Source organism: Triturus cristatus, chromosome 9 (assembly GCF_964204655.1).
Source record: "Triturus cristatus chromosome 9, aTriCri1.1, whole genome shotgun sequence".
Taxonomy (NCBI): Eukaryota; Metazoa; Chordata; class Amphibia; order Caudata; family Salamandridae; genus Triturus; species Triturus cristatus.
The window spans coordinates 1,272,330,194-1,272,354,363 of record NC_140592.1 but is presented as its reverse complement, the minus strand read 5'-3'; the positions used below and the strand labels follow the sequence as shown (position 1 = coordinate 1,272,354,363).

General features: G+C 48.7%; 1 protein-coding gene across 1 annotated transcript in view; it reads right to left on the bottom strand.

The window, feature by feature from the left end:
• The window catches only part of SRP54 (signal recognition particle 54), a 136,466-nt gene that overhangs the window by 62,303 nt on the left and 49,993 nt on the right, over positions 1 to 24,170 (bottom strand). The window lies entirely within an intron of this gene.

Below are 24,170 nucleotides of genomic sequence, written 5' to 3'. Positions count from 1 at the left end.
CCCATATTGGTGTCAGGCTTCATCATTGTTGCTTTTTGCTCCTCGTGGGGCCGGTGCTGCAATGCCCAACAGGCCCCACGAGAGGGCTCTGTAGCAGAGATCTTTTTAAAGAAAAAGCTATGATGGAGCGTGCAGGTGTGTGGAGCCACGTATTGTGAGTGTGAGTTTAAAATTACCTGAAGGGGGGGGGGGGGGGGGGGGGCTGCGTGGTCTCACTGCAGATGGAGTGCGACGCACGCTGCGGGAACTCCGGGCCGCCGTTGGCATTATATATATATATTTTTTTTTTAAACATAGTTTATTGGTTTTTGCACATCCACATAGAAAACCTTACACAATTTGTTTCACCATACTTTCTGCAAAATAAGCGCACGCCTCCCTCCCAATTATACAACACCTAAGACAGGTTCGTAGAATTCCCCCCCGGACTATACAGCGCATAAAACCAATTATCTACATAACAAAACTCTACCATTAACCCCTAAGCAAAACACTTCTAGATTCCCTCCCCCTCCCTCAATCCTCCTCACCAACGCATGCGACAATCCCTGCCCTCTAATGTCGTACAGCCCAAGGAATACCAATGTGTCAAGTTATGCGATGTGCCCAGTTTGCTCCGGGGGCACTCCCTCAGCCCCGGGGCGGTCATCTCCCTCCACGCCAGGTTCATAATCTCGCAGCGCCTCCACTAGCGCCTCCCACGCAGCTGCTGCCTCTAGCGCCTTTTCATCGCTGCGTCTATGAGCCCATTGATACCGCAGCGCACCCTCGCTGGTGGCCCATTTAATAAGCTCCCCCTTCCACCGCTTGCTAGTGGGCCCCACTGTTGCCTTCCACCGCTTCGTAATTTCTCGTTTCGCTAATATAAGGCCCATGTCTACGAATTTGCTCGTGATTTTAGTTTTGGGCGTGTGCGGGAACCAGTGCAGTACACTAGCGGCCATATCAAACTCCAGTCCCCTCTCTGTTACCTCATTCAGGGTATCTCCCACCTCTGTCCAGTAGGGCCCCAGCGCTGGGCAAGACCACAGCATATGATCCAGTTCCACCCCCGTTCTCAGGCATCTGGGACATGCCGCCTCCTCAACTTTAAAATATTTCTGGATTTTTCCCGGCGTCAGGTATGCTCTGTGGAGTATGTAGAAGTGCACCAGTTGGAATCTTGCGTTCCTCGTGCTCTTCCAAGCCCGTCTCACTAACTGTGCCCAGGTCGTCTCAGGGATAGCTCTGCCTAGGTCACCCTCCCATTTCCCCCGAAGGTCAGCTAGCGGCTGTAGGTTTTCAAGGAGCATTCTAGAATATAGGCACGTGACCGCCTTAACAGTTCCTGCTGCCATCATAGCATACTGGCAGGCCATCGACGTCTTAGGCTCCTTCAGCCCCTCCCTCCAATGTGCCTGCATCGCTCTGGTAATCGCTGCGTGCAGCAGGAAGCCTCCCCTAGGCAATTCAAACCGCTCTTGGAGAGTCTGGTAGGGCAGCAAAACCGCGTTTTCATAAGGGTCTCCTACCACCTGTAGTCCCGCTTCTTCCCAAAGTTGTAATTGCGACCAGTCTCCACCGTGTGGTAACGCAGTCAGCATCCCCAGTGGCATCTCCGGCGCGTACGGATGTACCACCCCCGCACGTCTCTGGGAGCGATTCCAGCAGAGCCTAAAGGTTAACTCCTCCGTGAGGAGGTCCCGGGCGTCCAGCCTCTGCTGCAGGGTGATGTAAGAAAGGACGTGGCGTGGCGTTCCCCCCTCTCGTCCGGCCTCTGGACCGCGGAACACCCGTGCCACATTTTGGGTGAAGATCTGCAATTGCGCCGCTAAGTAATATAGCTCAAAATCGGGGACCGCCAGCCCTCCTTCGCTCTTGGGCCGTATAAGGGTTGCATGCGCCACTCTACGCCTGCCCGTACCCCACAGAAAAGACACCACCATCGATTTCAGCAACCCGAAAGTGGAGTTGGGTATCCACACCGGAAGCGTCCTAAAATAGTATAATAAGCGAGGGAGTCCCACCATTTTCAGAAGGGAGATGCGGCCCGTCACCGATAACGGGAGGGTGGCCCAAAAGGCCATACTCCCCTTCAAGGGCCGTTGGCATTATAAGCGTTTTTCAGCAGTATAATAGCGGCGGAGGAGGCTAAAACCGGGACACCTGTGCAGCGGAAGCAGCTGGACGACAGCCCCGAGACCCGCCATACCTTGGAACCGGCAGACAGTGGTGAGACTAGAGCCGGCAGGAAAGCGCTCTGGCCTGCAGGGTTACAGTCACCATCTTAGCGTCCACAACCTTCTGCGCACTGGTGTGTGCGGATATTGCCGACATCTTGCACCCCCTGCCTGGCAACTGCTAACGGAGAGTCACGAGAGAGACGCGGTGTAGGAAAGTGGCTCTGTATATACTGTTTGTTAGACCTGTCAGCCCTTTGGGTGGTCCCTCCTCATCATTATTTATTTTGTCCCACTTTTGCCTCAAACCCTGTTATAATTTTTCCTTTTTGGGAACCACCAGACTTTTTAGTGTTGATGCAGGTTCAGGGAGCCATTTTCCCTACCCCTGGAACTTCTGTCTGAGGGCCTGAGACACAAAATGGTGGCCACCCATTGTCACCTGTGACATCACCAGAACACACTAGAGGTTTCTAGAACCTTCTGCAACATTCTAGAACCCTGGGATAGAGGGAGGCAGTTTAGAACGTTGGGAAGCCATCTCAGGTTGACAGTTGGCAGTTGGCACTTGACTAGAGAGGAGAGAGGACAGAGATTCAGAAGGAGGAAGGAGTGAGGCAGCAGGGGTGGAAACCAGTGCTTGGAGTGGGGTCCAGAAACCCACCCTTGATGCTAGTCCTTACTGACCAAGCCCAGCCTAGAGCCCTGTGTGGGATTAAGACCAGAAAAACCATCTTAAGGACCTAAATATTGTGAACAGGCCTTATAAAGGAAGAACAGCAAGTTCCTGACCTGTACAGCAGTGTCCTCCTGGAGTCCTGACGTCGAGAAGCCTGGAGACCTGGAGCCCGAGGTGGAGAAGCGGCGCTGACAGAAAGCAGACGTCGTACCCGGAGCCGCCAGAGGTCGAGAGAGGGCGCCGACGGAGGTCGTGGAGAGTCACCGGAGGTCGAGTAGGAAGTCACCTGAGGTCGAGGTGAGGCGTCGACGGGGGAGTGAAGTCCGCCCTCCGGAGTCGCCGGAACCCAAGGTGAAGCGCGCAGGAGGTCGGGAGTGGAGATCGCACTCCGGAGTCGCCGGAACCCGAGGTGGAGCCGACGGAGGTCGGGAGTGGAGGTCGCACTCCGGAGACACCCGGAAGCGGGGAGACCGTGACCCTGTGACGCCGGAACACGACATCGAGCCAAGGCCGCCCAGCGACATCGATCCGGAGCCGCCTCACGGCACCGACCCGGCGTCAAGTAAAGCAGATCGACGCGACATCGAACCGAGGCCGCCCAGCGACATCGAACCGGAACCGCCAGACGGCATCGACACGGCGTCAAGTGGAACAGATCGACGCAACATCGAACCGGAGCCGTCCAGCGACGTCGACCCGGCGCCGAGCGGAGCCGATCATCGTGAAAAGGGCAGTAAGTGGTAGAAAGGGCATCTGAGGCCCTGTGGAGCCCTAAAAGACCATTCTAGGGGCTAGAGGGGTGTTAGAACCAGCCTGGGAGTGCCAGGGGTGAACTGAGACTGGAGTAGTGACCTCTGTGAGGGGTTGTGTATTGTGGGGGAGCCAGATCCATAGGTTACCCTTATTCTACCTCAGCTCAGGCCCAGCCTTGACCAATCTAGGTGGGACACCCCCCATGTCATCTAAATGACCACGAGCTGTACTTGGGCATAGTAAAACCAGACTACCTCATAAATGTGATCTGATTTGCAATTGTTATTGATTGCTTATATTATTTATTGAAGGTGTTGTATTTATTGTCTGACAGTATTTATTTGTCCTTTGTATTTATTGCACCTATATTTATTCCTTGCTTAATTATGACCTGATCCTATTTATTGAAACCCCACTGTGGTATTATTTATTTGACCTGCTATTCTCAAGAAAATCTTATTGTATAGTATTGTATTTATTTTATGAAACCTGCAACTAAGAGAAAAAGATAAAGACAAACTACTTTCTTTCATAATTTTTACGGTGTAGTGTCGTTTTTGGAACGGATGAACGCATGGTTATTGTGAGGGTGTGACGTACGCTTAGCACGGTGCCTGACCCACGACCGCTCGAGCCAAGCTACCACCGTGTTGGGAACCTGGTGACTGCTAACCGGGTTGCCCGGTTTCCAACACTGTTCCCAAATAGGTACAGGGTGTACAGAGTCCACAGTCCCCAGAGGTTTGGCAGAGGCTAAAGTTAGATATAACCTTACTCTCTAAAGTGGTAGCTTGGTCGAGCAGTAAGGCAGTATCAGAGGACAGTGTAAAGCATTTGTTGCACACACTCAGTCAGCAAATGGTCTCACACACTCAAGAACTGAACTCTAGGCCAATTGTTTTGTATATAAAAATATATGGTTGTTTTATTTTAGAACCAACAATAGGTATCAAAATATACTTTCTCAGAATGAGATGCTTTAGTTAAATACTTTTCAATAGGCAATAGTCTTTTGAATGCAATTACAGTTTGTTGCAATTGGCAACACAATTCAAACACAATTATACATGGAGCTCAATGGGAAATTAAGTAAATGCAATGGATTACTTTTAGGATTACTTTTCTAACTCAAGGACTGGATCCTAGATTCAGTCCTGGGACAGTTCCTCGAAACAGGTGAGTAAATAAGTTTTAGTTACTGTTGTGAATTTTAAGCAACATTTTGGTATTTTAAAAGTTGACACAAACGTTTTCTAATAAAATCACCAATGTTATCCTATGGGAGGAAATTCACTTAGCAGGTAAGCGGGGTTATTGTTACTTTTTCTTGCTCAGTGTTGGATCCTGGATCCAGCACTAGTGTACCACCTGTAAGCAGTTGAGAGAATGCGTTTAGGTTATACAGGCGATTTTTAACGAATATTTGTACGTTTGCAAAATCAACAGAAACTTTTGTAATCCAGTGCTGGGCTCCTAGGTTCAGCACTGGGACATCTATCTAAAACAGGTACGATTTTAAAAGAATATTTGTAGTTTGCAAAAATCGACAGTAGAAATTTCACCGAAAACCAGTCAATGGTTTCCTATGGAAGCAAATGGAGTTAGCGGTAAGTATGGTTGTAATTACTTTTCAGGGTCAGTGCTGGGCACCAAGATCCAGCACTGGGATCTCCCCTAATAGCAGGTGAGTATTTTCGTTTTCGTTACTCGGTTGATTTTTGGTGAATATTTTACAGGTTAGAAACTCCACACTTAGAAGAATTTTCAGGTGAAACCAGTCAATGTTACCCTATGGAAGAAAAGTGAGTAATCTGCTTTTGGGTAAGTACTCGACTGGCAGAGTTAAGGTTCAGGGCACAGACTCAGGGGTCTCCCAGGGTCAGGTAAGTACAGTTGTTACACCCTCAGCGGCAAGGGGGGCCTTGGTTGGTGGCTGCTGACTAGCAGACCACGCGGCTGTGGGAGCTGGGCTCCTGGTCACTTGCTCAGGGAAAATAGGGAAGTAGATAGGTGTAGAGGTTACACTGCCAGGGCCACTCGGGCGGCTGGGTGCAGGGTGCTTTTGAGCCATCGGGCGCTCAATGGATTGCAATGGAGAAGCTCCAGAACGAACAAGGCTGCAAGCTCGGGGACGAAGATTCTTCAGGTGCGACCACCAGTTCGAGAGGTAAGGTGGGTACTTGGAGGGTAGGTACCAAGGAGTTGTGCACAGGGGGCCGCAGGGGTGCCTTTTGGTGTCGGGAAATCTTACCCTCTGTTGATCGCGGTTGGGGGGGGTCCCTGGTTCTGAGGCTGCAGGCGTCGTCAGGAGCGTCGAGGTGGGTCCTTGGGTGCTGCATTCGGAGTCACAATCGCCGGGGGTCGTCCTTGTGGTCTTTGTCCACTCCAGCACAGGCCAGGCTTGGCGGGTGCAGAGTTTGTGATTCCTGGTCAGTTACTTGCTTTGAATCCACTAAATCAGCAGGGGTAGCAATCCTCTGCCAGGCAGGCATACACCAAGGGGACTCCAGGGTAGTCCGCAGTAAGGATGGCAGGTTTCTCAAGACGTTGTCAAGATAGGGCATCGAACCCTCAATTTATGCAACACTTATGCACCGAACCATGCTCGGGACTCTTTTTTGCGGGGTTTGTTGCAGGATCACATCACACAAGAGGACCCAGGTCTCATCCTGGGGGGGGGGGGGGGGGGGACGGGGGGGGGCATGGGAGATTTTAATTTGGTATGGGAGGCGGGCCTTGATCGTAGTGAAGGATCTTTCCATGGGACAGGGGCCATGTCCTCAACCTTAAAAACGCAACTAACCGCTCTCGGCCTGAGACATTTGGAGATACAACTCTCCAGACGCCCACGACTATTCTTATCATTCTCATGTTCATCACCCTTACTCGCGCATAGACTACCTTTTTGTCTCGCACTCCCTTGTCAAAGACACTTTCTCGGCATCCATGTCTGACATCTCCGTCTCTGACCACGCTCATGTGGAACTTCTCATCCAGGACAGCTTTCCCCGATCTGGCCGTCCCTCTCGGTGGCGTTTCCCACTACATATTCTCAGAGATCCGGGAAGCTATAATGTCCTACTTTGAGACCAACGACCTCCCTGAAACCCCACTCCCAGTAGTTTGGGATGAGTTTAAGGCCATGACCCACAGCACCATCACATCCATTGCCATAGCTCGGGCCCGAGAAGCTCGTTTGTTTGAAGACAATCTTTACCGGGATATCAAGGCGCTCGAAGGGCTGGATCAGGAGCATCCCATGGCACTGCACAAACGGTGCCTAGGTGTGCTCCGGGGCCAACTCCGGGCGCACAGGACCAACAGTGCGGAAAACGCCCTTTTAGCTTTGTGGCAAAGATACTATGACGGGGAAAGAGGCTGGCTGCTGAGCACCACGAGGGGCTCCGAAATATTGATATAATGCTATCCGATGTCTTTCTTGTAAATACCACTGTCCCCCTTGCAATTTTACGCAAATAGATGCTATGTGTGTTTTGTTGTAATCGCTAGAATTGTAAAAATTAGGTGCAATGCCTCTGGCCATACGAGTCTGCATAGGGGAGGAAATGATCTGACGTAAGTTGTTGCAATGTCTATACTGGAAAACTTACCCCTGCACTCGCAATAGGTACGAGACAAGAATGCTGAATATGTACTCCTTGTGTATGATATTACCCACCAAGATTGAGAACCGTAATGTACAATGTTACTGAAGAAAATCAATAAATAAATGTTTAAAAAAATAAATAAATAACATATTATGAGGGTGGGGGACAAGGTGGGAAAGGTGCTGGCACGCCGCCTCCGGGCGCGGGCCGCCAAAGCGCATATCACCAAACTCAAACTTGGAGATGGTACCTGGGCCATCACTGAAGCCGCCAAGATGAAAGCATTACAGAGATATTACTCCTCTCTCTACGCCGCAGAGTCGCCCAACCTAGACCAGGTTCATGCTGCCCTAGACGCTTGCGAGTGGTCACCGATCAGCACCTACCACTCTCAGCTGTTGGAAGATCCTATCACTCCAGAGGTACTCGCTGGTGCCTTGAGGGATCTCCCCCTCGGCAAAACTCCGGTGCCGGATGGCTCACTGGTCTCGTTCTTCCGTGCATTCATCCCGCAGCTCAAGCCATACCTGCTCCGCCTCTTTAACTCTTATAATGATGCAGTAGGACACACTACAGACATAGCCATGGCTGAAATCGCCCTAATTCCCAAAGTGGGGAAGGACCCCACACTCTACTCCTCCTTTCGTCCAATCGCGCTCCTAAACACGGACCTCAAGCTATACACTAAAATACTGGCCAAACATCTTGCGCTGCACCTTCCAGGACTCATAGAACCGGACCAGGTAGGCTTTATCCACCAACGTCAAGGGGCAGACAACGTGCGGCGAATTGCTCATATAATCGGGAAGGAGCACCATTGGCAGATCCCCGCCTGCTTGTTATCGCTCGATGCTGAGAAAGCATTCGACTGAATAGACTGGGTCTTCCCTCGTGCTGTCCTCCAGAAAATAGGGTTAGGTCTGCAGATGATCGCAAGGATTATGGCTCCTTATCTCTCCCCCCTGGCTCGGGTGCGGGTAAACGGTCAGCTAACGCAACCATTCTCTATTGACAGGGGCACCCGACAGGGGTGTCCCCTATCACCCCTCTTATTCGCTCTCATAGTGGAACCACTGGCCATCATGATCCGCCAATCCCCTGACATACACAGCATTCCATATGGGGGGGGGGGGGGAATTTAGGGGGAGGGGAGGGTTGGGCCACAAATTAGCCCTGTTTGCGGGTGACTTGCATTTCACTCTATCACACTCACAAACTTCCTTACCGGCCCTATATAAAGTGCTTCAATCGTTTGAACGGATCACGGGGATTAAAATTAACTACGACAAGTCATGGGCCCTCAATCTTACGATTCCGGCGGAGAAGTCGCCATTCTCCAATCTCATGTCCCCTATCAATGGGCCTTACGTTCTATTCGATTCCTGGGACTCGACATAACTCCCAACCTTGCCACATGGTCCCAAGCAAACTGACAGGAGTGCAAAGACGCTGTGATGGCAGACTTGAAAACGTGGAAATCCCTTCCGCTACCCTGGCTGGGACGCTTAAATACGATCAAAATGTCGATCCTCCCAAAGATACTTTACCTTTTTCAAACCCTTCCTACACCCATCACGGAACAACAAATGCAGGGCCTTCAGCGCGAGCTTACCACATTTATATGGGGGAGGGAGTAAACCGCGGTTCTCTAATAAAATCCTCATGCTCCGGCGTGATAGGGGAGGGCTGTCCTGCCCCAACTTGATAGAATACTATTGGGCTTCACACCTCCACTTCATATCGGAGTGGATGGCATGGAAGAGTGAAAAAGTCTGGTTTCATATGTTCAGGGCAGTGTCCTGCCGCCCCATCTGGGACCTTGCATGGCTCTCACGAGACGCTTGTTCGCGCAGCGCCTATATCGCGGTCCCCACCAAAACGGTGCTCGAGATCTGGGACATACTAGCGGTACGCAGAGGCCTCACATCCTTCCCGTCTCCCCACACACCCATTGCTCACAACTCTCACTTCCCGCCCGCTCTTCACCCGCCCTACTTCGCTGACTGGACGGAGGAGGGGGGGGGGGGGGGGTAGGACGCATCGGGACCTCTTCACGGGAGACACCTTCAAAACCTTTGAGCAATGTAAACGAGATTTCCAGTTCTAATACATTCAGCTGCAACACTGGGTTCAGGCGTCCTCTCTGACACGGGCGGCCACTCGCTCTCTCAATGCATTTGAACGGCTAGTGCGCTCCTTTGATAACTCCAGGGGCCTAATCTCCCGTACATACCAAGTTCTCCAACACTCACAGCGCATTACCCCTCATGCCTACCAACTGCAATGGCAATCATCCTCAGACACGGATATCACACCCACCCAATGGGAACATTTGTGGCGCGATATCCCGTAGGTCTTTCATAGCATCCCGCAGCTGGAATCCGCATAAAGGTCATGACACAATGGTACTATACCCCTCAAAGTTGCATACAGTGTTTCCCACTTCCTCCCCTCTGTGCTGGCGATGCACTAGTGCACCGGGAGATTTCCTGCATATTTGGTGGACATGCCCACTCTTGACCATCTACTGGAAGGAAGTCCTCAGTCATATCCGACTGGTAATAGGCTACCCACTGCCCGAAAACCCGCTTGCAATTGTCCTGGGTCTCCGGCCGGTAAACCTGCGTGCCATGACCCGCCAAAACTGGCATCTCAGCCTCCACATGCTTGGGACTGCCAAACTATCGCTCTCTACTGGAAATAGCTGAAACACCCCCGATTAACATTTGGTTTGCCCGCCTTTGGCACACAATTACCATGGAACTACTCACGGCGCGCTTGCAGCTCCAGGACACCAAATTCACTAAGCGGTGGTGCCCACTTGTGGCTTACCTCTGCAGACTGGAGCACGTTCACCTCCAGCCACCGAGACTGCGGGCTTTGCATCTCTTCGAGGATGCTATATACCCGCCAGACGAGGGAAGCCTTTGGAAGGCGACAGACGGGCACACTTGCCCTCCTCCTCAGCGGCACCTACACGCCAGATTTTGAACACCCCCGCCCCTTCTCTGTAGTAGAAGACCCAGGCCTACACGTACATGAGTCCAGTGAGCGTTACACATTCTAAACGCCGAAGTGCCGAATATGCCCCCTGACGTTAGGTGACGACATTACCCTCCCCTCCGCCACGCCCGTCCCTTGACTCTACCCTCCTTCTCTTCCCTACTTGTCTCTTCTCTGTCTTCTCTTTTTCTACTTTCTCGTTCTTTATAGTCAATTCATTGTTTAAGTTGAGATTGTGATCCATAAGAGCAGGCTGGAAAGGCTTATCCCGTAGCCCACAACAACTTGGGTTTGAATTTTGCTCTGAACTATGGCCATTCGAATGACTCCTCGTGATTTTTAAAATCCTGTTGGCATAACCATAAACGGTCTGACCTTGTTATTGTGTCCCCTCTTTCACTCAGCACCCTGCACTGCATGTAATGTCTCTGAAATCGGTGTTGTGGCATTAGGCGGAGGGCACTAATGGGCATGGTGTGATGGTATTGCACTTTCAGTCAAAAGGAATTGGTGTAATGCCGTAGAGGTAATTGCCGATAATCATATTGTGATCTGCTCTTGTATGTTAACTATGAATGCCAATAAAAACAAGTAAAACAAAAAAAAAAAGTAACATTAAAAAAAAAAAACAGGATTGGATGGTGGGGTAGACTCACTAAGGAGACCCCATTGTGGTCAAATTAGATGCTGTCGAAGTTGGCGGGCCTGGCGGGCTTCCTAGATTGGGATGCCATAGGGATCTCCACCCTTGGGGATGTGATGCAGGGTATGACCCATAAGTCCTATGCGCAGCTCCAATGGGACTTCATGATGTCCAAGTCTCAATTCTATAAATATCTGCAGCTCCGACATTCCCTTCTCCCCAGTGTCACCAACCTGGAGTCACTCCCAGACTTCAGCCCCATTGAGGCCAAGTTGTTTATGGGGGGGGGGGGGGGGGGGGGGGGATCTACAGGATCACAAAATCTCCAAAATGTACCACTCCCTGGTGACTAACAGTCCCACCACATTGGATCGACTCCGGGAGTCCTGGGAGGGGGATCTGGGCCCATTAGAAAGCGTAGATTGGACAGACGCTCTTTATTCCCCCAGTGAAGCTATGCAGCTTCGCTTAATTCAGTTTAATGATCTACATCGGGTGTACTATGCCCGTCCTCGCCTATGCAGGGCCGGCTTGATAGCCTCTCCGCTTTGCCTACGTTGTGGATGAGATGATGGTACCTTTTTTCATACGATATAGCAATGTGAGGTGATTGTGCGATTCTGGCAAAGAGTGTTGGCTTGCCTGTCAGATGTCCTGGGATGGGACTTTCCCTACTCACCCAAGTTAGTACTCCTGCAGATCATGGAAGGGATTGGTGGCAATATATACATGCGCCACCTAATGTTTTTGGGCCTTACGTTAGCCAAACGTGACATTGCACGCCATTGAAGGCTACTACCTCACCCCCCCTTAGCAGCATGGAAGAATGGCTTAGACTTCAATATGGGCGTAGAGCTTCCTATTTCTAAGGCCAGGGGATGTCTGCGTAAGCACACAAAGATATGGGAATGGTGGGCTGAGTATAGGGGTCTTCCATTAGAACCCGCCTCACTTGGCTAAGACAAAGACTGAGGATAGTATGTTGAAATGTAGTTCAGGAGTGGCTCTGCTTAGCCGAGATCATCTTCTTTTCTCCTTTTTTGCTCTCTCTCTTTTTTGTTCCATGAGGGATGAGCAGTAACTTGTGGAGGAGGGTTTACTGACAGTGCATCAGAGGGGGTGGGGGGTTGTTAGTCTTTCTCATTGTTATTTTTCAGTTGACTTATAGTTTGCATGTCATAAACGTCAATGCCCTTACTGTATCATATATGTGGCAGAAGTTCTCTGGGTTACAGGGCTTTGCAGAATATTCGTTACTTGACGCAAAAAAAAAATGGTTAAAAAAATATATATATCCCTATATCCTAAGGTGAGTTTATTAGGGGATCCCTTGGGTAGATTAAAAGAAGGTCAATAAAAACTTAATGGCTGGTGCCGGTTAAGGAAGCACAACTGTCTCATGAATGGAGCATCAACGCAGTCTGGTTGATGCTAGGTCAGGTCGACATGTTACACACCCTGGTGGTCCAAATGGATCAGAGGCATTTCTTCAGGATCAGTGAGTGTTGTGAGAACCCCGTATGAGCACTAAAAAAAGTGGTGTGGGAACGTTGCTTGTTCTAGTGGAATACTATCAGGTCAGGAAGTACCTAGAATATGCTTTCCCTGAATTACAATATAATCCAACCCGGAGAAAAGGAGAAAGAAACCGGAGTAAGGAAGAGCAATAGAGCAAATTAAAACAATTTGCTGGCATAATGAGTCACCACCTTGTCTTAGCACCGTTATGTGCCAGGTGTATTTTCATAAATGAGTACTATAAGTCGGTAGGACAAAGTTCAGGGATTTATGCATCTGTGACTTTCAACATACTTAGATTAGCATGATCCAAACTGACAACATATAACATACATAACCAAGTGTTGGTATTGTGGACTAGACAGCACAACAAAAATTACTCTAAGTATTATTAACATATAAAACATCTCTTTTTTTTATTTTATTTTTTTATTGAAGTTCCACATGTACATATAAACATAAACAAAGAAAACATACAGTACGATTGACTTTTCCAACGACAGCTAATGGAGAAGAAAAAAACTATTCAGAAAAATGATCTATTAATGGTTGCCAAATAGCCAAACCAAATTTCTTTTTACGCATTTGTTTCAGCAAATACATACTAATTTCTAAATTATAAAGATTAAATAATTTGGCTCGCCATAGATCAAAACTCGGGGCCTCGGGTTGTAACCAGGCAGCGGCGACAGAAAGCCGCGTTACAGCCGCAATAATGAACAAAAAAATAACGAAATTTACAAAGAGGCTGTCCAATAGATGAAACCCCATCAATCCCTAATAGAATCATACTTGGAGACAGTGATTGGTTTACCTAAAATGTGAAACAAAAAACTTTCAATTTGGTTAAAAAAAGAACGTAAGGAGGGGCAAGAAAAAAAAATGTGCACTATATCAGCGTTGCCAGCTTGGCAACGAAAACATTCCCCAGATTTTGAATCGTGTGAGGGATTGCCCATTTCATGATAACCGCAGGAGTGTAATATAAATTAAATAGAGTTTTAAAGTGCTGGGCTTTTAATGAAGCAGAGTAAAAAGTCTTATGAGCTATGACAATGGAATCTTCAATATGGATAGAGGGAGATGAAAGCCAAGTCCTCCACTTCGCATTTGTTTTATCGAGATCGTCTGATCTAGAATCCAATAATATACGGTAGATAGAACCTATTCGTAATTGCGATCTCACAGCATCTATAATACGAATAGAAACAAGATGAGAAGTATGTTTCTGCAGGAAATCCCGAATCTGAAGAAATTTTAAAAATTGAATGTTGACTAAATCAAATTTCTTTTTAAAGTTCATCAAAAGAAAGATAAACACCTTCTGTAGAAACAAAAGCCCCTAACCGAATAATCCCTTTGATATGCCATTGGTGCGCTATTGAATCAAAAAAAATTGGAGGTAGCAAATGAGGTGCAGCAAGAGGAGTATAGACTGTATATTTGGGAATATGATGTGAGAAAGTGGCTCTGTATATACTGTTCCCCAATAGGTACAGGGTGTACAGAGTCCACAGTCCCCCAGGGACTGATAGAGGTCAAAGTTAGGTATGACCTTACTCTCAAAAGTGGTAGCTTGGTCGAGCAGTAAGGCAGTACCAGAGGACAGTGTAAAGCATTTATTGTACACACTCAGTCAGCAAATGGTCTCACACAATCAATAACTGAACTCTAGGCCAATGGTTTATATATATAAAATATATGCTTGTTTTTTTTTTAGAACCACAAAGGGAATAAAAATATACTTTCTCAGAATGAGAGGTTGAATATAAATACTTTTGCAATAAGCAATGGATTTTTGTAAATAGTCACAGTTGGTTGCAATAAACAATCCTATTTCCTAAACATAACAATGCATTGAGCTCAATGGTAAATTCAGGTTATTTGTAATAAATTACTTTTCAGATTACTTTTGGAATTCCAGGTCTGGCTCCTAGATCCAGCCCTGGGACAATATTCAGAATCAAGTGGTGAAAGTCGAATTACTGTACTGATTTTTAAATAATATTTAGCTATTTCAAAAGTTGACACTTAGAAAATATTTCAAAGAAAACATTCAATGGATCTCTATGGCAAGAAATTCAAGTTGCAGGTAGAGTACTTATCGTTACTTTTGTAATCCAGGTCTGAGTACCTAGACTCAGCACTGGGGTCTTTATCAGAAACAGGTAAGTAATTACGTTTGCAGAAATGGTACGATTTTAAAAGAATATTTCAAGATTGCAGAAATCAACACTTAGAAGAAATTTCACAGAAAAGCAGTCAATGGTTTCCTATGGGAGAAAATTGGGTTACTGGTAAGTATAGATGCGAGTATTCTTCCGAGCTAGTGCTGGGCACCAAGATCCAGCACTGTGAGCCCACCTGAGAACAGGTGAGTTTTTGCGTTTTTGTCGCTGATTTTTAGTGAATATTTGAAGATTTGAAAAGTCCACACTTAGACGAAATTTCAAGAAAAAGCCAGTCAATGTTACCCTATGTAGAAAATAGAGTTAGCGGTTTTCAGGTAAATTCTCGACTGGCAAAGGTGGGGTTCTGGGCATAGACTCAGGGGTCCCCCAAGGTCAGATAGGCACAGTTAGTTCACCCTCAGCGGCTCTAGGGCAGCCGGGTGCAGAGAGAGTTAGGCCCAATGTTAGCCTATGAGGAATAGGGGGGCCTGGTTTGGTGGCTGCTGACTAGCGGGCCACGCGGCTGTGGGAGCTGGGCTCCTGGTCACTCACTCAGGGCAAGTGGGGAAGTAGGCTAGTGTAGAGATTGCACTGCCAGGGCCACTCAGGTGGCTGGGTGCAGGGTGCTTTTGAGCCGTCGGGCGCTCAATGGAAATCAATGGGAATGTTCCGGTTAGGAAAAAGGCTGCAAGCTCGGGGACGAGGATGCTTCAGGTGCCACCACCACTTCGAGAGGTAAGTTGGGTAGTTGTAGGTTAGGTGGGTAACCCAGGATTGGGCACAGGGGGCCGCCGGGCGCCGCGTGTAGGGGTGCCTTTTGGTGTCGGGAATCTTACCCTCTGATGATCGCGGATGGGGGGGGCACCTTGTTCCAAGGCTGCAGGCTTCTTCCGGAATGTCGAGGGGGGTCCTTGGGTGCCGGACTCAGGGTCACAGTCGCCGTGGGGTCGTCCTCAGGGTCTTTGTCCACTCCTGCACTGGCCAGGCTTGGCTGGTGCAGAGTGTGCTGGGTTCGCGGTTCCGGGCTGCTGCCAGGGGTTAGAAATAGGTTTCTGAGTAGAGCCTCTACTCATGGGAGTCCCAGAGAATCAGAGTTCAAAGGTAGCCAGGTCCTCCGGGGTTTCTGAGGTTGCTGGCCACAAGAGATGCCGCGCTGGAGCAGGAGCAGGTTCGAGGGTCGACAGGCCGGTAGGGCTGGGGCCAAAGCAGTTGGTGTCTTCCTCTTTTTAGCAGCTGCAGGGCAGGTCTTTGTTCTTCTTGCTCTTCTTGTAGTTTCGAATCTGGGAAAGGAAGGTTCAGGGTGACCCTAAATACTAGATTTAGGGGAGTTACAGGTAGGTGAAGGCCAGGGACCAATGGGTCCTTGTCCTGGGGTGGGTACACCCCCTATCCTGCCTCTCTCCTGTGGGAGCGGGGCAGTAGCCTAATCCTGATAGGGTAGGGCCTCCCATCTTCAAGATGGCGAGAGCCCGGAGATGTGCTTCACCTCGCCTCCCCCACCTGAGGGGTGGGGTGGGCAGGCTGGCACATCCCCTGTCCTTGTATGGGGTTTCCGGCCAAGCTTCCCGCCAGAGTGGGGGGTTGCAGTGGCCTGGGGAAACTCCAAGAGGCGGCATGCCTTTGAAGCTTCCCTTTGCTCATCCTGGGGGAGGAGATTTCTCACCTCACCCAGGATGTGCATTGTTGCAGGCCCGGGAGAGAAGGGGCTCTCCCACCCAGGGGTCCAGCAACGTGTCTGCTGTGTGGCAGCCTGGGCAGCCTCAGAGCAGACGTGGATTGTAGGTTAGTTGTAAGGGGGCATCTCTAAGATGCCCTCTGGGGTGCTTGGTACATTAAATCTCACACTGGCATCAGTGTGGGTTTAATGTGCTGAGAAGTTTGATACCAAACTTCCCAGTCTTTAGTGTTGCCATTATGGTGCTGTGGAGCTCGTGTTTGACGAGCTCTCAGCACCATGTACTCTTAAATGGCAGCACTGCACTTACAGTGCCCGGGAATTGACCTTGGTACTGTAGGGGCACAGGGCTCCTGCTCCTGTGCCCACACCATGGGCATAAGGCACCCAGCCAGAGGGGTGACTGACATATGCCTTGGCAGTGTGGGTGTTGGGCATGGCACACAGAGATGTGTGCCATGTCGACTCTTTGTTTTGTCCTGCACCCAGACACTCAGCCTGCAAAGGCAGTGTGTGTGTGTAAGGGTACAGGGCCCCTAAGGGTGGCACAAGGAGTGCTGCAGCCCTTAGGGGCCTTCCCTGGTCACAAGGCCCTGGGTACCTAGGGTACCATTTACTAGGGGCTGACATGTGGCCAGGGTTTGCCAATTTGGGTTTTGTGTGTTTTAAGGAAGGAACATAGGCCCTGGGCACCTGATTGGCAGGAGTCCAGGGTACACTCAGTCAAAGTACATTCAGCAATTTAGCAAAAAGTGGGGGCATACCATGCAAGAGAGATGGCACTTTCTCACATATGAAACATCTTTTTAAGACTTTTCCAAACAGAAAAGGCAGATGCAATAATTTTAAAACGAGTGCGTTTATAATAACTGCCATCAACTTCAATTTGCAAACAGTTCTTAGCACAACAACCTAGAGCCATCTGGTAGATAGTAGGGGCTTCTGAGGGATTACCTGCTTCTTCCCCTGTAAGGAGGATACGCATCTTCAAAAGTAGGCATGACATTTGATATAACCCAAAATCAGAGATAGCCCATCCATCACGAGCAAATGGTAGCGTCATCAGACGGGAGGCTCTTCGAATCTTTCCAGGGGCCCACAGGTATTTTTCGCATAGTGACTGAAGCTGCCGGATCTGAGGCTTTTTGACTAGTAAGGGGACAGCGCGAAAGAAGTCAGGTACTCTTGGTAAAATAACCATTTTTAGCAGATTGGATCTGCCCACAAGAGTAAGATGGAGACTCTGCCAAGAATCCAGGGTGGACTTAGTTTTATCCAAAATATCATTCCAGTTAACTGAGATCATATCATTTAAATTAGATCTAATCTTAATGCCGAGGTATACCACTACCTCCACTACCCTAGGATCGGATGCTGTAGCTGGATTTGTACAAAGGTATTGATTTAGGTGGCATCTCTCCACAAGCCCCCTGAAAACCGCCGAGAGCCACAGAAACAGAAGCGGCAAAAAAGCTGTGGGCAGAGAGACGAAGAGCACCGACAACTCCAAGACGCCAATTGCCTCTGTGCGTAGTCAGCAGGGATGCAGCTGCAAGACAGATCATCGCCGGAAAACCACGAACACCATCACCTCCTAAACGTAAGTAATCGGTGAAACCTGCATCTCGCGCAGAGGGTCAAACCGCTCAGTCCTCTCAGTAGCGAAATCAATGTGGGAGTACCGGCGGCAGGGAGAGCTTAGTCCAGCTCACTCGGCCGAAGCATCGGCCGCCATCTTGCCCAGGTCACCCATTTCCACTGTGATGTTCCTCCACTCCTCTACATATAAAACATCTCAATGGAGAGAATTATACGGGTGGAGTGTAGGAGAGTAGGATCTGTTTCACATGTTTACCCCCACTTTTTGCTGCGGTTTCACTGTTTTTCGACTTTAGTCTGGCTGTGAGCCTGCTATTCAGGGCCCCAGCCTAGCTGCTTCCTCTCTAAATTGATTCCATGTACAGTACAGATTGGACATGAGAAGCCCTTGTAAGTCCCTAGTATATGGTATACTATGTACCCAGAGCATAGGTACCCCAGAGGCCTACCAGGGACTGAAGCATGCATTATGCCACCCCTGGAAAGCCACCCAAAATGACACCACAGGTCTGCTACTGCAGCTTGGGTAAGGTGGTGCATGCAGCTCTTACTGTGATATAGGTTACCCATTATCACTATATATATATATGCGATTTATTGACGATGTTTTTATCTTATGGCGTGGTGATTTTGCCAGTGCGACTAATTTTGTCACTACACTTAACACTAATCAGCAAAATCTTAGATTCACCTCTTCCATCAGTAAGTGTGAAGCTGTTTTTTTAGATGTTAAAGTATTTGTACATCAGAATCATTTGGCCACTAAACTTTATCGAAAAAGCACTGCTGGAAATAACACTCTTCATGCCAGCAGTGCGCATCCTAAACATGTTATCGATAATATTCCGTTTGGAGAATTGTTGAGGCTCAAACGGATTTGTAGTGAAGCTGATGATCTTAAAATTTGTACAACTGAAGCTCTGGAAAGATTTAGGCAAAGAGGCTATAGGGAGTCCATTTTGAGGGATGCAGTTCTTAAAATGGAAGCTAGAACCCGTGAGTCATTATTATTAACAACATCTAACTCTTCTGTTGATAATGACTCTACAAACAGTAGCCAGACCCCCAGGCTCATCATAGCCTACAGTAAACAGGCGAGACAAATCAGGTCCATTGTTCAAGAACGATGGCCGATATTAAAAACTGATTTGGTCTTAAAACCCAGATTACCGGATGGGCCTATAATTACATACAGGAGGGGACCCTCTTTAAGGACCCAAGTTTGCCATGAGTTTCCCGAGCTCAGAAAACAAGAAGAGTGGTTGAAATCCCGGCCGGGATTTAAGCGCTGCTCTACATGTAGAGCGTGCAAATTTGGCAAAAACACCAACCAATATTGCACACCTTTCAGCCCAGACCCATCTAATATACGTGGATCTTTTACATGCAAAACCGAATTCGCTGTCTACGTACTAACCTGTACCTGTGATCTTAGATATGTCGGGAGTACCCGGCAACCAGTACACGTTAGGATTCTTCAGCATTTACGTGCCATTGTAAACAATGATGCAGCGTATCCGGTGGCGAGGCATTTTAAGGCTTGTCACAATAACAATCTACAATGCCTTAATTATTTTGTAATTGCCTCAGTTCCTAAAATCAAGAGAGGGGGTGACCGTGACAAAATGCTTAGAAGATTAGAATCTGAATACATTTTAAAACTAGACAGCAGATTCCCCAATGGGCTTAATGCAACTGAGGATCTACATGTATTTCTTTAACTCTGTATTTTGTATTGTATTAAGGATAAATTTCTATGGAGTGTATTGCCCTGCCTGCTTCCGCGCATATAGATTATGAATTTCCAGTTTTGATCCCATTTTCTTTTTACACTCACAATTCTATTTTTCCTAATGTGTTTAACTACATGATTTAGGAATAGATAAATGTATTTTTTCACTTCATTCATTAGACATAGACTCTTAGACATGTCTGTTTGGACCATACAATTAATAATAGTGAATTCACTTGCAATGCTTTATAACATCTTTTCATATCTCAACTCTCAGGTGCTTAACAATACAATATGGTCATCATTTTGATTATGCTAACTGCATTATATGCGCTTAGATATTTTTTGTATTTTTATCTCCATGGTTTGATACTTGTATCCAAAAAACATATTGAATTATTGACAATTTTTGCATTATTTGCACAATTCTTTGTGTTTACATTATTGCGTAATTTGCACATTATTTGTATATATATTGAATTTTAATCGAAAATATTTGCACTTTATTGCGTAATTTGCACGGTCAATCAAGTTTGGATATCATTGAATCAATGAATATGGAGTTTTATGTATTTCATACTAAATAATGATCCTGAGTTTGTTTGGATTTTAACCTGTTATTCAATTGCACAGCATATTCAATGTGGTCCAAAATGTATTGTTTGGAAAACAGACTTTCGAGGTTGGAGTAGTGTGTCTTCACTTTCTAAATGTCACATGGTGCAAAAAAAACGGTGAAAAAAATGCAGCCAATTGAAAGTCTTGTTGTATAAAATGGGCTCATTTTATTGAACTGATTGTCTGTGAGCAAGGGCGGATGCCCGAAACGCGTCAGATATTTGTGAAAACTCGGCTTTAAAATAAACTAACAACTATTGTGCCTGACTTTGGATCTGCGTGGTTTCTGCTTTCCGTGGACACGGATTTTTTGGAGACTGCAAACATGGGATATATATATATATATATATATACACACACACATATATACACCTATAAGTCACTCCTATGGCAGGCCTTATCAATTCAGAAGGCAGAGTGCTTGGTTCTTATGTGAGAGGGTGTCCCTGCATGAGCAGAGCCCCTCTGCAGCGTTCGGAAACCCTTCTCTGATGCTGTTTTTAGTGCAGCCTGACCATATACTCTTAAGTGCATTATAACCAAATGGTAAATGCTAACTTTGGACTGGCTGCCCGGAAACATGTCGTGTTTGGTATCAAACACCTTGGAATTATACCCCCCACACCAGAAACTGGTGTGGGAGTATGATCCCACCCTTCTAGAGGGAGAGACATAGCAGCACTGGTATACCCAGTAGAAACTTAATAGAGTTCTGGCATCACAAAATGGATGCTGCCAGCCACAGACACAAGTCGGGCCTCCTACTGCTGACCGAAACTCAGGCAGGGGGGGGGACTGGACAATAGGTTTCCTGTCACAGCGAGGTGTAACAACCTCCCAGACAGGATTATGTGTACTGGGGCTGGGCGGGAGCACTCGGAGTGCTTTTAAGTCCTGCACTGGGGGCACATTTGGTGTCCCTGTGCATAGTCCAGCTCAAACCGGTTCAGGGGCTACCAGCCCCTGCTCTGGCGTGAAATTGGACAAAGGAAATGGGTGTAGCCACCCCTCTTTCCAAACCCTCCCATAGGTGGGTCCCCAGAGCTAGTCCAACCCCTTCCTTATGTATAAGTAAGGAACCTCTGTAAACAGAACTTTAGATTACCCTGGACGAAACTCTGAAGCCGAATCCTGGACCTTCGACGCTCTGCTAAAGACCAGAGGACTGAAGAAATCTCCCTTGGGGTCAAGGAGTGACTCCCCTGCTTGGAAGACACCAACGAAGCAATTTGCCGGTCTGCATTTCCAAAGCTCCCGCCGGACTCTGAATTATTTGCAGCCCAGGAAGAGGATTTCCAGACATCTCAGATGCCGACCTGAGTCCCCAGCAAAGCCGAGACACGCAGCCCTCGTGAGTAGCGTGGAACCAGAACTCCTGGTCACCGTGCACTTTTGCAAGTGCATTGACTTCTCGACGTCTCCTGAAGTCGTGCTTGGGCTGACTGGTAGCCCCACCTCGAGGACTGAATCCACCGAAGATTGTCAGCCTGGTCATTCCGAGTGACCCGTACGCCGCCATTTTGTGCTAAGTCTCGAGGTCCCTTCGCGATCCCTGGTCCGTTGACCCTGAGGGGGTAACTTTGAATTTCCTTGGGCTTCCCTGGTTGCTCCAGCCGTGCCCCGACTCCCTACCAAGTGGTGAGTCCCACAGACCTTGCTGGTCTGCAATGAAGCATCTTTCTCGTTTCTACGTGGGTTGCTGTTGCCAAGGCTTGTTGTGTCCAATCTGGGCACCGATGCCGCAGCACTCGACATCCTGCGTGGGACGGCTCAAATCCAGCTCCTGGTCATCCTCGATGCCTCTGGTCCTCGTGGCTGAAGAGTCAAGCTTCACCTCTTTCACCTGAAATCACCCGACATTGGTGGGCATCTGTCCATCGCCTTCCTGGTCACTGGCTAGTGACCCAGATGCTGTCCCCTCTGCTTTCAGGTTCTTCTCATCTTCGATCCAGGCTTGGATCTCTTCGGACACTTCGCATCTTCACAGCAGCAGCAATTCTTCGCCAGCTCCCATTGAAATGGACTACGCGACCCAACACCAAAAGATACCTATGCATCAGACTTCCCTGGGTGATGTAACACGAGTACTCCAGTGCTCCCGTGGGTGCTAGCCCTAGAACTTCCTAAGTCCAAAAGGGTTTGGTCCTGACTAATTTCCAAGTGTCCCTAATCTTTAAAAATCTAACCGCGACTTTCCCCATAGAAGCTAACGGGAGCTCGCGGCTGTGTTTGCACACGGCCCCCGTGGGTCCACTGTGTCACTACCTTGGGGTCCCAGCGATTCTACAGGCTCTAGGCCTTGTGTCTAGTTAAGTTGTGGTTCTTGTACCACTATTTTAGCATATGGTTTGGCTCGCCCCTAGGGCCTGGCCTGTATTTGTGCTATTTTACTGTGATTATTGAAGTGTTTTGACCTCTAGTCTCATAAAGAGAATAGGAGGGTGCGTTTAGTAATAAATACATATATTTTAAATATGTGTGGTTGCCTTTTCATTTGATCATTCAAGAGATTATAGACTGGTAAAACGAGCTGCTTTACATTCCTTCAAGGCTTAGCCTGAAGGCTGCTCTCCATAGCTACCACTAGGATAGCTTTCAATAAAGGTCGTCTTTAACCTATAACCAAAAAGGGGTTGTGTTGGAAGGCGGACCCCGAGGAGTCGGCGAGACCACTCAGGGGGGGGCCCCCACACTGTACGAAGTAGCCGAGCGCTGCAGAGAAGCCTCCTGGGAGGTCCTTCTCCTATTCTGTACTAGCACAGCAACACCACCACACCGGACTCAAGGAGGTTGTCTCAAGATGAGCAATTCTTTATCAGCACTTTAAAAGGTTACGGGTTCAATATTACACAAAAAGGGGATCAAGGGATCCGCAAAAAGTCTCAGTGTCTTCTTTAGGAGGGAAGGGGTAGCGGGACAGTCTTAGGCAGGAGCTTGGTACGAGGGTACCTGGGGCCCAGTTCTTATCCTCAAGCTGGAGGACCTCCGGGTCTCGGAGGTGTCGAGCCGCGACGGTGTCAGCAGGGCTCTGGCGTTCAGTTCGTGGGGAGCCGCGACCAGGTCAGCGGGACTCTCAAGATGGTTTCGGCTCAGCTCGAGCCGCGACGTCGTCAGCAGGGCTCCGAGGGAGGCTTCAGCGAGGTTGGGCCGCGACAGCGTCAGCAGGGCCCCGATGTTCCGGGGGGGCTTCAAGGTTTCAGCAAGAAGGAGCCGCGACGCAGTCTGCAGGGCTCGTGGTGGTTTCAAGCAAGGGTTCTTCTCCGTAGGGTCGGCCGCGATTCAATCAGCAGGGCTCTCGACTCCGGGATACAACTGCCGGTCTGTGGCGGGGTCGCCCCAGATATAGGTCTGGAGCCCTTTGATGTCCGGACCCTTGCGCCCGGGGGGCGGAGAGGCCGGGTTGGGAGCGGCCAGACGCCCAGCAGGAGAGGCGCCCGGCCCAGGAGAGATGGAGGCCGATCGCACCTCGGTGTGTGGGGACGGTTGGGGGTCCCATCGATACCGCCCTCCGCCAGGGCGATGAGGTGTTCACGTGACACCCCCTGGCCAGTTCTTGGTGCCTCAATGTCACGTGGCAGGCGACAACATGGCGGAGCCCCGAGGTGTAGGTGACCTCGTGCGGCCCGGACGGGTAGCTCGTGGAGGCTAGGGCGGGGAACGGGCCCAACCCCCGGGAAGTCAGGACCACGCCACGAGGTCGGGTCCAACAGGTTGTTTGGACTGATACAGGGTGCCCACTATAACTAGTGGACAGCATATATCAGGCCAACTTCTCACATGGAGTAGCCCTCATATCTTACCCCCATGTGACAGCCTACATACGCCTAATGAAATTAGGAGAGGAGGACCCGGAATAGATTTCATTAGCAATTTACATCTAAACTGTGTTACGTACAGTTAATTGTTGCTAACTATTTCTACATTCTTGAAATCAAATCACTAAATCTGGAAAACAAAGTGAACCTAGGGCAAAGGCACTTTATCACCACTAGAGTAAAATCTACACACCTGC